Source organism: Eubalaena glacialis, chromosome 11 (genome assembly GCF_028564815.1).
Source record: "Eubalaena glacialis isolate mEubGla1 chromosome 11, mEubGla1.1.hap2.+ XY, whole genome shotgun sequence".
Lineage (NCBI taxonomy): Eukaryota > Metazoa > Chordata > Mammalia > Artiodactyla > Balaenidae > Eubalaena > Eubalaena glacialis.
Genome location: NC_083726.1, coordinates 48,183,934 through 48,202,419, shown reverse-complemented (window position 1 = coordinate 48,202,419; position 18,486 = coordinate 48,183,934). Strand labels below are relative to the sequence as shown.

Sequence of the window (18,486 nt, the reverse complement as noted above, 5' to 3'; positions counted from 1 at the left end):
TTGATAACTGTTTAACTGCACAATCAGTAGGAAAAAGTTATTAGATGAAAACAGGAAGAAGGACGGTTCAGTCTGACAATGTGTAATGTAGAAGAAAAGTTAATAGAACAAGTAGAAAGTGGAAATTAAGTGGGGTTATACGTGGTAATTAAAGTGGGACAGATAATAAATTGTGCCTTTGAAGATAGAAAAAAATGAGTTAAGATTCTTAAAAACTAGTATTCAGTTTTTAGGCATTCCGATAGACTAGAAATATCTTCATTTAGGTTTTTGGTTCTTAATCCTGAGTGCTTTATACCCCAAGGGAATCAATGAAGATAGGAGTGTGTTCGTTATTTCAGTATTTCAAAAATCAAACCTAATTAAAATTAGTGTTCTTGGCTTTTCGTAAACAGTATATCAGTTTATGGTAATAGTGGTCATTTTCTGTAGATTAAAATCCCTTGGTTAGTTACATGTGTTTAATAAAGAGAGAAAAACCATTTTATTTAATAAGATGATAAATAGGAGAAAATACTTTTGAGTCCTTATTGAACAGGTGAGCCTTTTTATACATACACACACACACCCCCACCCCCACACCCACCCACCTCATCCTTTTGATGACGACTTATCAATTGTAGTCTCAGAAAGTAATTCCTATTACTTTTATCCAGTATACCTTTTGCAATATCACAATACTCTCTGTCTGGCTTAACATTTATCACTATAAAATATCATTTCTGTTCATTATTTGCTAGCTACATGAAAATTCCATGAGAGCAGGTATCTATCCTGTCTTATTTTTACTTAGTATCTTGACTGTATCTCCAGCACCTAGAGCAATGTTACATCCCACCAGCGATGTATGAAGGATCTAGTTTTTCCATGTCCTCTCTAATACTTGTCTATTTTCGTGAATGCAGCCATTCTTGTGTGTTTGATCTCATTGTGGTTTTTATTTGGATTTCCCTAATGACTAATGGAAATCTGTTTATCTATTAAAAAAAATCCTGTTGGGATTTTGATTGGCATTGTATTTAATTGATCTATAGATCAATTAGAAGAGAGTTGACATCTTAATTATATTGCTTTCCAATTCTTAGACATAGTATGTCTTTTACCTCATCAGTGTTTCGTTGTTTTCAGCATACAGAACTTGCACATGTTTTGTTAGATTTATAACTATGTATCTCATATCTATGCCTGAGTGTAATTTTGAGGAAACTATTTGGAGCTGTACTAGCTATTACTAGCATACAGAAGGAGGATTTTGTTCATATCTTGATCTTGCTTTTGACCTTGTAAAACTTACATAGTAGTTCTAGGAGTTTTTTTGTAGATTGTTTAGCATATTTTACTCAGGCAGTCCGTACCATCTGCAGATAGGGAAGATTTATTTTTTCTGTTTTTCCAATCTATGTTTTTTTGTTTGTTCATTTCTCTTTCTTGAATAATTGTACTGCCTGGGACATCCTTGCCTGATTTGCAGTCTTAAAGTGTTAACAGCTTTATTAAGTTATAATTCACATACCACGTTTTAACTCACCCATCTAAGATGTGCAGTTCAGTGGTTTTTAGTATTTTCACAGAGCTTTGCAACCACCACCGCAGTTAATTTTAGAACATTTTTCTCACCTCAGGAAGAACTCTTATACCCTTTAGCAGGCCCTCCCCTTTTCTTTCAACTCCCACCTCCGCCCAGCTTCAGGCAACCACAGATCTACTTTCTGTCTCTACGCACTTCCCTATCCTACACATTTCATGTAAGTGGAATACATGGTCTTTTGAGACTGGCTTCTTTCACTTGGCATAATGTTTTCAAAGATCATACATGTTGAAGCATTTAGCAATATCTTAATCCTTTTATTGCTGAAGAATATGCCACAGTATGGATATATCCCATTTATTCATTTATCAGTTGATGGACATTTCTGTTGTTTCTACTTTTTGACTATTATGAATAATGGTGTTATGAATATTGTGTATAAGTTTTTGTGTAGATTTTCATTTTGTGTATGTTTTCATTTCTCTTGGTTGCATACATAGTAGAATTGTTTGGTCAAATGATGATACTGTGTTTAACCTCTTCAACTGCCAGAGTGTTATCCAAAGCAGCTGTACCATTTTTATTTCCACCAGCAGTATGTGAGAGTTTCAGTTTCTCCAAATCCTGGCTAATGCTTGTTATTATTTGTCATTTTTATTGTTGTCATCCTCCTGTGTATGTTGTAGATACCTGATTTACATTACCCTGGTGGTTAATGACATGAACATTTTTTTGTGTACATATTTGGCTACAAATATGTGTTATCTTCTTTGGAAAAATGTCTATTCGGATCCAGATCCTTTGTCTAGTTTTAAACTAGTTTTAAACTAGTTTGTCTTTTTATCAACCAGTTGTAAGAGTTCCTTGTATACTCTAGGTACAGATTCCTAACTAGAATATGTAATTTTCAAATATTTTCTTCCATTCTCTGGGTTTTATTTTTACTTTTTTAATGGTATATTTTCATCACAAAAGTTTTTAATTTTGATGAAATCCAGCATATTATCTTGTTGTTACTCATGCCGTCATGTTGAAGAACCTAGGGTCACGAAGATTTATCCCTCTGTTTTCTAAGAGTGTTACAGTTTTAGCTCATGCATTTATGTTTACAGCCCATGTGAATTAATTTTTGTATGTGATGTGAGAAAGGGGGTCAGGCTTGATTCTTCTGCATGTGGGTATTAAGTTGTCCCAGCACCATTTGTTGAAAAGACTATACTTTCACCCATGGAATTATCTTGGCATTCTGTCTAAAATGAAATGACCATAAAATGTCAGCGTTTATTTCTAGACTTTGAATACTTTTTTTGTTGCTATATCTATTTCCAAGTCTGGAAGAATGAATCCTTCAACTGTGTTCTTTTTCAAGATTGTTTTTATTAGTCTGAGTCCCTTGAATTTTTGGAATAACTTGTCAGTTTCTTCAAAGAAGCCAGATTGTTTTGAGTCAGTAGATCAGTTTGGGGAGTATTGCCATCTATGTATTCTGGTCTTTGTACTGTCTTTTCCATTTATATAGTTGATCTTTAGGCTTTTCAACAATGTTTTATAGTTTTCAGAAGATAAATTTTGTAGTTCTTTTGTTAAATGCATTCCCAAGTATTTCATTTTCTTTGATGCTTCATAACTGGAATTGTTTTCTTAATTTCATCTTCAGATTGTTCATTGTTAGTATATAGAAATGCAGTTGATTTTTGCATATTTGTTTTGTACTCTGCAAACTTGCTGAACTCTTTTATTAAACTATTATAAAATCTATTACAGACGGTCCCCAACTTATGATTGTTTGACTTGAATTTTCAACTTTACAGTGGTACAAAACTGATATGCATTAAGTAGAAACTGTACTTACAATTTTGAATTTTGATCTTTTCCCAGGCTAGCGATATATGGTAGGAAACTCTCTAGTGATGCTGGGCAGCAGCAGCAGCAAGCCACAAGCTCCCAGTCAGCCACGTGATCATGAGGGGAAACAACCAATACAGGCATACCTTTTTTTATTGTGCTTCGAAGATATTTTGTTTTTTTACAAATTGAAGGTTTGTTGCAACTCTGCGTCGAGCAAATCTGTTGGTGCCAGTTTTTCCAACAGCATTTGCTCACTTGGTGTCTCTGTGTCACATTTTGTTAATTCTTGCAATATTTTAAACCTTTTCATTATTATTCTGTCTGTGATCAGTGATCTTTGATGTTACTGTTGCAAAAAGATTATGACTTGCTGAAGGCTCTGATGATGGTTAGCATTTTTTAGCAATAAAGTATTTCTTAATTTATTATTATTTTAATTGAAGTAGAGTTGATTTACAATGTATTAATTTCTGTTATACAGCAAAGTGATTCAGGTGGGGGGGTGTGTGTGTGTGTGTGTGTGTGTGTTTATATATTGTTTTTCAGATTCTATTCCATTATAGGTTATTACAAGATACTGAATATAGTTCCCTGTGCTATATAGTAGGTCCTTATTTATCTATTTTATTTTTTTGTAGGGTATATCTGTTAATCCCAAACTCCTAATTTATCCCCCCCTTCCCCTTTGGTAATCAAAGGGTAAGTTTGTTTTCTATGTCTGTGAGTCTATTTCTGTTTTGTAAGTAAGTTTATTTGTATCATTTTTTTAGATTCCACATATAAGTGATATCATGATATTTGTCTTTTTCTGTCTGGCTTACTTCACTTAGTATGATAATCTCTGGGTCCATCCATGTTGCTGCAAATGGCATTATTTCATTCTTTTTTATGGCTGAGTAATATTCATATATATGTATATTCTTATATATATGTGGGAATATATATACACACACACCCATATATATGTATGTATGTATATACACCACATCGTGTATCCGCTCATCTGTTGATGGACATTTAAGTTGTGTTATTTTTATTTTTGCAGTCTGACACTCTGCATTTTGATTGGATTCTTTAATCATTCATTGATACATTTAATATTGGTATTGATGTAGTGGAATATATGTCTGCCATATTGCTATATTTTCTGTATGTTTTCATGTCTTGCTTATTGTTTTGTTCCTGCTTTACTGCTTTCTTTTGCATCAAGTGGTGATTTTCTACTATAACATTTTAGTTCCTTTAATGTTATTTACACTATATTCTTTTATATTATTTTTTGTTGTTGCACTAGGGCTTACTGTATTCTTCTTATTAGGATTTACTTCAGATGTACTAATTTAATTCCAGTGAGATACAGAAATTTTATTCCTATATAGCTCTATTCCCTCTTCTCTCTTTTTTGTGCTGTTATTGTTGTACATATTGCAGCTGAATATTTTATAAACCCAACAATATGTTGTTATTATTTCATATGAATTTATCTTATTTAAAGAAACTGAGAAAAGAAGGGAGAGCAAATATATTCCCAGAATAAGGTTTATTCATTTGTCATTTATTAATCTTTGGGTATTTTGTTGAATTTGATTTGCTAATATTTTGTTGAGGATTTTTGCAAAAAATGAGGAATATTGGTCTTTAAGACTTTTTTTCTTGTATTGTCTTTGGTTTTGGTATCAATGTAATGTTAACTTCATAAAAGTGACTTACGAAATAATCCCTCCCATCTGTTTTCTGAAAGACATTGTGTCACATTGGCACTATTTCTTCTTTAGAAATGTTTGGAAGAATTCACTGGTGAAACTATCTTGACCTGGAGGATAACTGTGTGAATTCAATTTTTTTAGCAGATTTAAGACTATTCATGTTCTGTCTTAGTTTTGGAGGTTAGAAGTCTGAAATCAAGGTACCAGCTGGGCCATGCTTCTTTTCAAGGCTCTGGGGAAGAATCCTTTATTGCTTTTTCTGCCTTCTGGTTGTTGTCAGCAGTCCTTGATGTTCCTTGGCTTACAGCTGCATCACTTCTATTTCTGCCTTCATTTTCACTTGGTTATCTTTCCTCTGTGTATGTCTCTATGTCTCTATTTCCTTTTTTCTTTTTTTTTTTTTTTAAATAAATTTATTTATTTTTTGGCTGCGTTGGGTCTTCATTGCTGCATGCGGGCTTTCTCTAGTTGCGGCGAGCAGGGGCTACTCTTCGTTGTGGTGTGCAGGCTTCTCATTGTGGTGGCTTCTCCTGTTGCAGAGCATGGGCTCTAGGCGTGTGGGCTTCAGTAGTTGTGGCGCACGGGCTCAGTAGTTGTGGCTCGCAGGCTGTAGACTACAGGCTCAGTAGTTGTGGCGCACGGGCTTAGTTGCTCCGCGGCATGTGGGATCTTCCCGGACCAGGGCTCAAACCTGTGTCCCCAGCATTGGCAGGCGGATTCTTAACCACTGCGCCACCAGGGAAGTCCTCCTTTTTTCTTAGAAAGATATACTAGTCATTAGATTTGGGCCCACGCAAATTGAGTATTACCTCCTCTTAATTTGACCTCATCTGCAAAGACTTTATTTCCAAATATTGTTACATTCAGAGATACCAGGGGTTAGAAACTGAATATATCTTTATTGGTACACAACTCAACACACTACAGTTATTAGAGTTTATAATCTTGTCACCATGTAGTTCCCGTTCCTCACATCATCTATGCTGTAATTGTCATATTATGTCTACATGGTTCATATACCCCTTCAGACAGTGATGTAAATTTTCCTTTAAATTATCACACATATTTTAAATAATTTAAGAAAAGAATAGGGATTGGCAAACTATGATATCGGCTAAATACAGCGTGCCACCTGCTTTTATAAATAAAATTTTATTGGAATACAGCCACAGCTCTTAGTTTATGTATTGTCTGTGGGTTCTCTTGTGCTGTAAGTGCAGAATTGATTAATCACAACAGGGACTTTTGGGCCTGCAAAGCCTCAAGTATTTATCATCAGGCTGGCCCTTTACAGAAAAGTTTGCCGTTTCCTGGTCTAGTATACGTTCCCACATATTTGCCATTTTTGTTGTTTTTCATTCAGGAAATTCTAAGCTTCATTATTTACCTTTGTCCAGAAAAACTTCCTGTTTTTAGAGCAGGTTGGCTCATGATGATTTATCTTAGTTTTCTTTCATCTGAGAATGTATTTATTTCACCTTTATTTTTTGAAGGATACTTTTGTTCCATCTAGAATTCTGAGTTGACGGTTCTTTTCTTGATAGCATTTAGCTAGAGTTGAATAGTAGCAGCTACCTTCTTTAGGTGGTTCACAGACTCTCCAGTTTGCCACAGTCTCTGCTTTCTGTTGTTTCCTTGATATTGATACTAGCTGTTATTCGATATCTACTGTTGTGCTTATGCTGTTGTACTTATCATAGATCAGGAGGGAAGTAAAAATTTCACTTTACCCTGTCTCTCTATAAAGTGGGAAAATAGACCAAGAAGTACATGTTTCAGGAAAAGTGGGAGAAACAATACATTTTAATAACATTTGGAATATTCAGGTACTTGGGCTATTTCTATGCATTCAGTGCAAAGAATTGTGTCTTGTGCAGAGTTGTCTTTGCCCTGTCTTGCTTTGTTATAGCCAAGTCACATCAAAGTTCATTTAGCCTTGGATCCTGAGCCAGAAAACCTGGATTCTGTTTTCTCTGGCTCTGTCACTAATTTAGCTGTGTGTGTGACCTTCAACACTCCCACCAGACCACAATTTCTTTATCTTTAAAACAAGAAGTTTCAACTGAATATGCTGTGAGGCTTTTTCTTTTCCTTAATTTGCTGTGCTTTCTGTTATCCTCTGCAAACAACCTTATTCTTCTTGCCCTGAAATTCTGACCCAGGTGTTCTTATCCTTTTTTGGGCCATGAACCCCTTTGGCTCTCTGGTGACACATGTCGACCCTTTTTCAATATTTTAGGTGTTCAAAATTAAATATACGTGCTTATGAGGACACAAGTTATATTAGAATATGGTTTTTAAAATATCAAATAAATAAATTCAGTAATGTGCATATCAACAATGTCCAGTGGTGTATAGTAATTTTTAGGCTAGTAATGAACATAAATGAAAATTTGAGATTTGAAGCAACTGAAGTGTTTTGAAAATATCTGTAGTTTCTAATGGTAACAAAATCACAGGTGCGGTTAATACCACTGTGGCTTGTTGCTTACTTTTTTTTTTAACACTTCTTTAAATTGGGGTATAGTTGATTTATAATATATTAGTTTCAGTTGTACAACAGTGATTCCAAGTTTTTATAGATTATACTTCATTTAAAGATACTCTAAAATATTGGTTATATTCCCTATGCTGTACAATATATCCTTGTAGCTTATTTATTTTATACCTACTAGTTTGTACCTTTTAATTCCCTATCCTTTTCTTGTTCTCTCCTCTTCCCTCTCCCCATAGAATTACATGGTAACCACTAGTTTCTTCTCTGTCTGTTTCTGTTTTGTTATATTCATTCCTTTGTTTTATTTTTGGATTCCACAATAAGTGATAACATATAGCATTTGTCTTTCTCTGTCTGACTTATTTCACTAAGCATAATATCCTCCAGGTTCATTTTTCATGTTGTTGCCAGTGGCAACATTTCATCCTTTTTTATGGCTGAGTAGTATTCTAGTGTGTGTGTGTGTGTGTGTGTGTGTGTGTGCGCGCGTGTGCACCACTTCTACTTTATCCATTCATCTGTTGATGGACACTTTGGTTGCTTCCTTATCTTGGCTATTGTAAGTAATGCTGCTATAAACAAGGGTGTGTGTGTATCTATTCAAATTAGTGTTTTTATTTTCTTCAGATAAATACCCAGAAATGGAATTGCTGGATCATTGGTAGTTCTATTTTTAGTTTTCTGAGGAACCTCCATACGGTTTTCCACAGTGGCTGTCCAATTTACGTTCCCACCAACAGAGTACAAGGTTTCCCTTTTCTCCATATCCTTTATTTGTGGTCTTTTTGGTGATTATCACTTTTTTTTTGTTTTCTTTGAATGTTTGAATTTTATTTTATTTATTTTTTATACAGCAGGTTCTTGTTAGTTATCTATTTCATACATCTTAGTGTATATATGTCAATCCCAACCTCCCAATTCATCCCACCACCACCACCCCCCTGTATTACTTACATTTTTAATTAAAGATATACTAAATTTCAATTAGAGGTTAGTAGAATAAAAATGTAACTTTTTTCCATCCAAATTCATACCCTCTGCGTTCGATCAACAAACTCTGAATTTTTTATTTTTATTTTTTTTGGCTGCACCGCATGGCTTGCAGGATCTTAGTTCTCCCACCAGAGATTGAAGCTGGGCCACGGCAGTGAAAGTGCCGAGTCCTAACCACTGGACTGCCAGGGAATTCCCAACAAACTGAATATTTTTAGAACCCAGGTTAAAAACTCCTGCTCTTATCAGTCTGGCAAGACATTTTCTTTTTTTATAAATTTATTTATTTATTTTTGGCTGCGTTGGGTCTCCGTTGCTGTGCGTGGGCTTTCTCTAGTTGCGGAGAGTGGGGACTACTCTTCGTTGCGGTGCGCAGGCTTCTCATTGCAGTAGCTTCTCTTGTTGCGGAGCACAGGCTCTAGGTGCACGTGCTTCAGTAGTTGTGGCTCGCGGGCTCTAGAGCACAGGCTCAGTAGTTGTGGCACACAGGCTTAGTTGCTCCGTGGCATGTGGGATCTTCCGGGACCAGGGCTCGAACCCGCGTCCCCTGCATTGGCAGGCGGATTCTTAACCACTGCGCCCCCAGGGAAGTCCTAGTCTGCAAAGACAGTTAATTTAGTGTGTACTGTGTGTTAGGTAAACGTAAATTGTGCTTAATAAATATTAAATACATTTCTCAATGAATGAATATTACTATTAAAGATGTGAATGTTACTGTAACTTTGTGTTATTCATTGCTTTATAACTCTGTGGAGAATAATTTGGAAACATGGTTTCTGACCCCAGGGTCTGTACAAATGGAGTTTTTATTACAGAAATAAATTCTCTTGTTCTTTGTTTCTTATGGGCATTTCTAATTGAGTCTTTATTTACTACCTGGGATATAGTAAAGCTCCTTAAATAATTTTGGAAGTTAGAAAAGAATATGATTATTAGTATCAAGGATATTTGGCTGTTTTAATACTGAATAATTGTTCCAGAATGTCTGGTAAATTTCTACTTGAAATAATTTGTTTAGCTAGTATTTCTTAAAAGGGAATACAAATATCCCTTATCAATGGCACACTGCTATAGATATTCTTAATAGGATGTATGATAAAATGGAACTTGGCTGTTACGCATATTAAGCAAATAGTGCATTTTGTCTGTATTGCCTGAAATTTTTGAATTGTGGGGTTTTGTCATTATTCTTAATTCATTAGCAGTAAAACAACTAAAGGTTGTAAATGTTCTTTATAGTTTCTGTGTTCTCTTACTACAGTGCTACCTGGCCGGAGTTGAGACTAAGTAGACTCATACTCCTACTTCTTTGACTCTAGGTTTACTCTAATCTTCTCTCCTGGAAACATATGTCCTAGGCTTTTTTGTAGGACTTTTTAACTTCCTCCCCACCCCACCCCCCACCTCCCATAGAGGAAGAATATATGTTTGTTATATACAGAATCTGTCATATGCAGAGATGTGTTGGTGATGTATGTCCTTAACAAGCCTCCACTGAACTGACATGCTCTTAAACCATTGCTTTCAATTCCTGTAGTTCAGAGTATTCTGAGCACTTAAGCTAGTGAACTACTCTAGCTTACTCGTGTACCTTTCCCCCTACTAGGCTAGGTATATGCCTAAGAATCAGCTGTTTTTATGCCAGTGTTAATACAATTTTTAGTTTAAGTATGATCTAAGCTAATGAAATATGAGTATAGAAAGAACTATTGTTTTAAGCTGCTTGTATATGCTTTGGAAAAGTAAGGTAGATGCCTTGGAAAGACTTTACATAAAATGGTTTAAAAATTACTAAAGGATTAGGTGTGGATAAGCCTAAAGGTTTAGGAAGCTTTTGGTTCAACTGACTAAAATTTTTTTTCTCGTGTCTCTGGAGGAATGGTCATTTGTGTGTTGGTTAATGCAACAGCTAAGTGATTAAGGCCAGAGCCAAATTCTTTTCATCTTTCTGTTCTGCCATTATTAGAGCGTGAGATTCTCCTTAAGCTAACTCTCCACAGGTTTAGTTTGTTTGTTTTGGCCACACGTGGGGCTTGTGGGATCTTAGTTCCCTGACCAGGGATTGAACCCTGGGCCCTTGGCAGTGAGAGCGCAGAGTCCTAACTACTGGACCGCTAGGGAATTCCCCAAGCTAGCTCTCTTGCGGTTGAAAGATGGCTATGGTAGGTAGTTCTAAATGTGATAGTCTGATATAACAACATCTAGGGGAACAAAGGGGGCTGTCTCTCTCTCCTTTCCTAAAATCCTACAATCAGATTTCTCCTCTCCTCTTTCTCCTAGTATCTCACTGGCCAGAGTTGGTTCAAATGCCCTTACACAAATCATTTACTGACAGGGGCATGGGGGTGGTTGGGTAGCATTATCATATTTACTTAAATCAATCAACATTTCCTCTTAAGTCATGTGGGAAAGCTTGAACCACTGAACAACTATGGCAGTCACAGGGAGAAGGACTGAACTGTTAGGGAGTCAACCAGGAGTGTCTGCTGTAGAGAGACCATTTAAAAAGTAGAAAACATTTGCAAAAATTCAGAAGGATGTAGAAACTGGACTTCTTTAAGGAATTTTGAAGCTTCCTTCTTAGAGAATTGTATAAAGATAAGGTACATTGAATTTATTCATTTCTGTGACTGAGATAGACACAGAGACCTCGGTTGACGATAGTAATCTGGTAGCCTTAAAACTTTAACAAAACAATTTAGCTGTTTGCCTTGTGACACAGTGCCTGTTTTTTCTCTGCTTAGGGTCTAAAGCTCAGTGTGAAAGGATATTGTGGGTACTTTATTTCCTGTTAGGGGTCTTTCTGAACTTTGAATCTCCAGCTGATTAATGTCTTTTACTTGTCACCCCATTGCTGATTTCCTTCTTATAGAAGAATAGTGAGACTTCTGAATAGACGTATTATTTGACAGCTGGAATTTCCAGAAATGATTTCATTTTTTTTGAAACCATAATTGGTATGATATATGTATATGATATATCTATGATATTTATATGATATACCAGTTACGGTTTCATGAAGAAATATATGTATCACATTTTCTTCATGAAACCATAATTGGTATGAGATATATGTGTGTGCATGTGTATATGTATATATACATATACATATATGTATGTAAAGATTGAATTCAAGTTAAGTGAACGTGAGCTCAAATTCTGGCCCTGTTACTTCCAGCTTAGTTAACTACCTCTTGACCTTGTGTTATTTCCTTATTGTTAGAGTTTGTTTTCTCATCTGTAAAAAAGGGACAGTAATATCTACCTTATAGAATTATTTTGAGGGTTGAAAGAAATTATGCATAAAGTATTTAGTGCAAAGTGCCTAATGCTTGGCAAATGATAGTTAATATTACATTTCTAGGAAGAAATGTTAAGATAGTGGACATATTTTTAAAACCTAAGTATTGAATATATTAGAGGAACTTTTTTTATTAGAAATTTCTTGTAATAAAGAAGTTTTACTGTAATCTGCTTCTTCTGATTATCTGCTTCTGCACTTACAATGTATGTATTTCAACAAAAGAAATCTTGTGCTTAAAAAACAGTGTAAAAATTAATGTTTAAGGCCCAGCATTATTTCTCAGAGGTAGAGTGAGTAAGAGGCAAGGAAAGGGTGCATTGGCATGCATAGGAACTGTACAGTCTCTTATATACTACCTTCAATTTATAAATTTATTTGTTTATTTATTTATTTATTTATTTATTTATTTTTGGCTGTGTTGGATCTTCGTTTCTGTGCGAGGGCTTTCTCTAGTTGTGGCAAGCGGGAGCCACTCTTCATCGCGGTGCGTGGGCCTCTCACTGTCGCGGCCTCTCTTGTTGCAGAGCATGGGCTCCAGACGCGCAGGCTCAGTAGTTGTGGCTCACGGGCCCAGTTGCTCCGCGGCATGTGGGATCTTCCCAGACCAGAGCTCGAACCCGTGTCCCCTGCATTGGCAGGCAGATTCTCAACCACTGCACCACCAGGGAAGCCCCACCTTCAACTTATATAATGTTTCTTTTTGCTTAGTACTTACACTGAGATGAAAACATTTTTGAATTTCACTTTCTTATAAAGTCTTAACCCGACAGCCTTAACCTTGGCTGTACATTCGAATCACCTGGAGCACTTTAAAAAGCACCTGCTGACCAGGTTCCATCCCTGACAAATTAATTAAAGTAGGGGCAAGGGAGGGGACATTAATATTTCTTAAAAAAAAACCTTCGGTGATTCTGATGTGCATCCTGTGATTAAAAATAGTGTAAATCCTTTAGCCTATTTCTATCCTCTATAAATATGCCTATTGTCTCTTCCTCTCTGTGTTAGTGCCCTAGACAGTCATGCATCAGTGCTTTGCAGAGCATCTGTGGCTATTCCCTTGACTTTCACTCCAGAAACAGTGTACCAGTAGTTGCCCCTTTGTGTTTTACAAAAAATAAACTTTGAGGAGTTGGGAGAATGTCTACTTAGTTAGTGTTCACTATGTTATCTTCTTTAAATGGAGGAGTGTAATTATTCTTTTCTGCTTTTTACTTAAGCTTTATTTTTTAATTTAATTTATTTATTTTTGGCCGCGTTGGGTCTTCGTTGCGGTGTGCAGGCTTCTCATTGCGGTGGCTTCTCTTGTTGTGGAGCATAGGCTCTAGGCACTTGGGCTTCAGTAGTTGTGGCACATGGGCTCAGTAGTTGTGGCTTGCGGGCTCTAGAGTGCAGGCTCAGTAGTTGTGGTGCATGGGCTTAGTTGCTTCGCGGCATGTGGGATCTTCCCGGACCAGGGCTCGAACCCATGTCCCCTGCATTGGCAGGCGGATTCTTAACCACTGCACCACCAGGGAAGTCCTTAAGCTTTATTTTAATACTCTTATGAAAACTGGAAAAAATTAGTTTTGCGATCTTAAAAATTTATTTTAATATATAACTGACTTATTAGATTTATGTTAAGAGCGAATTTTTAATGAGGTAGTTTGGTGAGCTTAATCAGTTGTCATGAATTTAATAATTAAGTCTAAATAGTTGATATGAACTAGTCAGTTTTTAATATTACCCTATCAGAATGAACAACTTATATAAATTATGAGAAAAAATGTGTATGTATTACCTATAAAAATTGTTAGCATTAAAGTTTTCAGATTTCTGGTTCCATGTGCCATATTCAATTGCTGATGTAAAATAACAATATTTAATGAACTTATAGCCATTTTACGAGGAGAGTAAGAAAGGAGCTGTTATATATTTTAAGGAATTCGACTTACAGATTATAACTTACACAAGTTCCTTTGTTGAAGTAATAGAACCAGTATGTCCCTTCTAATAGAGTGTGAGACTATTTTTTTTTTTTTTTTTTTTTTTTAATTTTTTGGCTGCGCCGCGTGACATGTGGGATTTTAGTTCTCCCACCAGGGATTGAACCTGTGCCCCCTGCATTGGAAGCGCGGAGTCTTAACCACTGGACCACCAGGGAAGTCCTGAGACTAATATTACTTGGTCTTATTTTAGAGGGACTGCTTTGGCAATAATTACTTCAATCCTTGGAAACCTTTGTGGACTTTTATCTAATTGTAATGAAAGTTTCAAAAACATTTCATTAATTTTAATACTTTCTTTAGCTCTAAACTTGCAGAAAATTAGTAAGTATTAATATTAATAGTTTGGCCATTTACACGTTCAGATTGTTCACATCTGGTAGTCTGCTCTAATTAATTCAAACAACTGTTTACTTAAATGAGGTTTTATGTATTGTAAATTTCACAAACTTATTTGATATTACTATTTTAATATTACTTTTTGTAGATATTACTATCTTAATAAGAAGTAACACACAGAGTCTTCTGTGAATCACACAGAGTTTAAGCAACTTGTATAAACACATATGTAAGTTTCAGGCCGCAGGAAGGCTAGGAGGACCCCCTAATTATCTTAATTTTGGACCCTAATTTCATTTAAGCCTAAAACAAATTAGGAGCTTTTAACTTTTGAAAGCCTGTGGTTCAGAAATTATTGAACTCTTGTCATTTATGTTCAGTAGGACTCTTGTATTTCATTTTATTTGGAACTTTTTAGACTTGGTAGTAGAAAATTTCTGTCTCGAGATGCTGGGCCTTTTAGACAGATAGATCTACTGTCTATCACTCAGTAAATTCCATGCGTCAGGGACCTAGAAGCCTCCTTGAAATACATGTGACAGAACTACACAGATATGTAAGAAATAGTGCATCAGGAACGCTACCAGTACAGAGAATAGAAGACACACAAAATTAAGTTACAAAACATTAAATTATGACAACCAGAGAGTAAATTGATTTCAAAAGAATAGTGTTGATTTATTTTTATTTGTTTTCCTTTGTAAATATAGGCAACTTTTCATTTTACATGTTAATCATAGACTCTTGAAACATGTATTATTAAAACATTCAGAAAAACTATATTTAGTTGATGTGGCATTTTTCCCAGACTGAGTTTGGTATAAAACAGAAATTCCTGAGTTTTGTTTATTTTTATTTTGTCTGCCCACGTTTCTTATATGTAACACAAGTCATCAACTCAGAATTTTGAAAACATTTATCTATGTGATCGAACCAAAAATTAGTTCAGAAAATAGTTCATAAAATATTTGTAACTACAGCCTACCTACTAACAAGAAAATGTTGCTTAACATAGTTCTGGAATTTGAGAAACCCTAAGATTTTAAAGATAATGCTAAGTGCATTTACTTCAGCTTTTATTGAGCTCCAGTGAAATTGGTCACATCTGGTAGTGTGTTTTAATTAATAGCCAACCTGGAATATAATGTCCTCTATATCAGAAAATAAAACCTGCCCAACGGGTTCAACTCTCTTAACCTGACCAAATTCACATTGTAGCTTAAAGTTGAGTTTGGTAAAGACTACCAAATTAAAATCTTTTTTTTTTTTTTTTTTTTTTGATGTGGACCATTTTTTGTTTTTTTTTAAAGTCTTTATTGAATTTGTTACAATATTGTTTCTGTTCTATGTTTGGTTTTTTGGCCGCGAGGCATGTGGGATCTTAGCTCCCTGACCAGGGATGGAACCTGCACGCCCTGCATTGGAAGGCGAAGTCTTAACCACTGGACCACCAGGGAAGTCCCTAAAATCTTTTATTTAGATACCATTCCCAACCTCCAAAATATTTGGGCCCTGTTGTAAAGTACTATTGAGCAATAAAGTGGGAGGAAAAAAGAAAACATGGAAAAAAATCAACTGTAATTGTCCACTTTCCTAAATGGATTACTTTGACACAGAACATTTAAAATATAAAATTTTGGAACTGCACACGTTAAAAAATTCATCTAAATTGATCACTTTATTTTACAGATTGAGAAACTGAAGCCAGAGAGGAGAAACTGATCAGGCTAATACTAACTAGAATTCAGGTTTTCTGGTTATTGTTCCATTCAAGGTGTATATTTTTGTATGATGATGACATCCAAAATTTAATAGAATTTGGAGAATAAAGTTAACTATTTTTTCTCTCCAATTAAGTATTTTCTAGAAATTTTATTCAATTGATTTCGTATTTTGAGAAATCTTTTTTTGAAAGAAAAATTGGGGTTCAGTTAGCATTTATTTAGATAATATTACGTGCTGAATTTTTATTAGCCTCTGATTTAGGGAAACACCTAGGATGAATAAGCCTGCTTATCTTATATTAATTAAGATTTGGTTTATATTTTCCCTCTTACTGGCTTTTTGTCGGATTTTAAGCTGATAGCATGACTAAATCTATTTCACGGGTTTTCAACACAGAAAAGAAGGTGTAAAATGTTTATTCTTTTATCATTTATACTGGTATATTCAGTAACTTTATTCTAAAAGTATCTTGAATTTGAGAGAAGTTATTGCATGAGTAGACACTAGTGATACATGTGTTACATGAATTACTTTGGGTTCTTGAAATTTAATTCTGTTACCAGTCTGTTAAAAAGATAAGAGATAAAGTTTTTTGACTTAGTTATTTGCAAATATTCAGTACAATTTGGAGGCTTTAAAAAATTAGCTTTGTTTACATTGTTTAAAAATCTTTTAAATATTACTTCATCAAGCCTGTCTTTTAAAATATAATTTTGACATACATGTTAATCACCTAGCATTTTATAAATTTTTGTTTTCAAGCAACATACAACATACCAGTGAAATGATCCATTCTCTAATCATCTGAATGGTTACCATATTTAAAGTGTTTTGTAGTTGAGAACAAACTGATACCAATAGAGGTACTACATAGTTCGTTCTAACCTTTCCTCCTTGCTTACCTGTAACTTTCCTGAAGTGGGAAATCTGGCTCCCACCAACCACCATCTGTTTTACTTATTGTTTATCTTCAGTAGACATGTATAGTTGTTTCAGCATTACTAATCCATAGCCTTGTAAGGAATCACTTTACCAACCAGAACACAGTGTTTATATAGAGTTCTTTTTTTCTGTTACAGTTACCAGTCACAATACCATCTTCCAAAGTTATTTAGGCCAGCACCATTTTCCATACCCGCTTCAGTGTGGCTGTGTCATACATTTGTAATACAGTTACTTTTTTTGCCAGTTCTGTATTTCTAACCTCCTAGTTGATTTTTAAGATTTGCATACATTCAGCTTGACTCTTCATGTTGTGAAGTTCTATGGATTTCAGGACATGCATAGCATCTGTGTCCACTCCAGTACCATATAGAATAATTCAATCTCTTTAAAAGTTCCCTGTGTGTCCCCTTTGTAGTCAGTCACTCCTCCAGTTCCCTGGCAACCATTGATCTATTTTCTATCTCTATAGTTTTGCCTTTCCAGAATGTCATGAATGGAAACACTATATGGCCTTTCTGGTCTGGATTCTTTGCCTTAGCAAGTGCATTTAAGATTCATCCATGTTGCATAAATTAATAGCTTGGTTTTTTTTTTAATTGTTGAATAGAATTCTGTTGTGTAGATGTATTGTTTTATGTATCCATTCACCTATTGAAGAACATCTTCCATGGTATAAACATTCACATATAGGTGTTGGTATGAGCATAAGTTTTCAGTACACTTTGGTAAATACCTAGGGGCACAATTACTGGGTTGTATGTTCAGTCTATGTTTAACTTTATAAAAAACTGCCAAACCCTTCCAAATGTATTTGCTTTCATTTTTGAAAGATATTTTAGCTAGATTTAGAATTCTTGGTTGATAGTTTTTTTAATGTTTTTTCTATAGTTTAAAAATGTTGAGGGTAGTTCCCTGATGGCCTACAGGTTAGTATTCTGGGCTTTCACTGCCATGGCCTGGGTTCAATCCCTCCTGGTCTGGGAACTGAGATCCCACACCCCTCACGGCCAGAAAAAAACTTGATTACCTCTCCCCTGATTTGCATTATTTTTGGTGACAAGTTTGCCATCATTTCTATCTCTGTTTCTCTGTGTATTCTTTTTTCTCCTTCTGGCTGCTTTATGATTTCTCTGTCACTGTTTTTCAGTAGTTTGACTGTCAAATGATGAAGTGTGTTTTTTTGTTCTCCTTAGAGGTTGTTGAAATTATTGGATCTGTGAGTTTATAGTTCTCAACAAATTTAGGGAAAGTTTGGCCTTTTTTTTCTGTCCTCCTGCTCTTTCTGGGATACTAATTACATTAATTTTAGACTGCTTGATATTGCCCAACAGTTCACTGTCCCTAGTGATGATATCTCACTGTTCATTGTCCCATGGTTCCTTTTTTTTTTCTAGCCTCTTTTCTCACAGTGTTTAATTTTGGATTTTTTTTATTGCTATGTCTTCAATTCATTAAGCTTTTCTTTTGGAGTATCTAATCTGCTATTAATCCTATCCAATGCATGTTTAATTAGGGATATTGAATTTTTATCTCTAGATCAGTTTGAGCCTTTAAAAAATCTTTTAACTTTCAAATAATTATAAATTCATAGGATGCAAAAATAGTGCAAGGAGGTCCCA

At 35.1% G+C, this 18,486-nt stretch overlaps 1 protein-coding gene across 3 annotated transcripts in view; it reads left to right on the top strand.

Moving 5' to 3' along the window:
* CNOT2 (CCR4-NOT transcription complex subunit 2) overlaps positions 1-18,486 on the top strand; it is a 113,719-nt gene that overhangs the window by 18,232 nt on the left and 77,001 nt on the right. The window contains exon 1 of one of the 3 annotated variants that reach the window (XM_061206057.1): positions 1,725-1,745. The exons of the other annotated variants lie outside the window; for them this stretch is intronic. The gene's annotated coding sequence lies outside the window, so the exon portion shown is untranslated. Of the gene's footprint in view, positions 1-1,724; positions 1,746-18,486 lie in introns of those variants that run through there. 3 annotated transcript variants of the gene reach the window in all.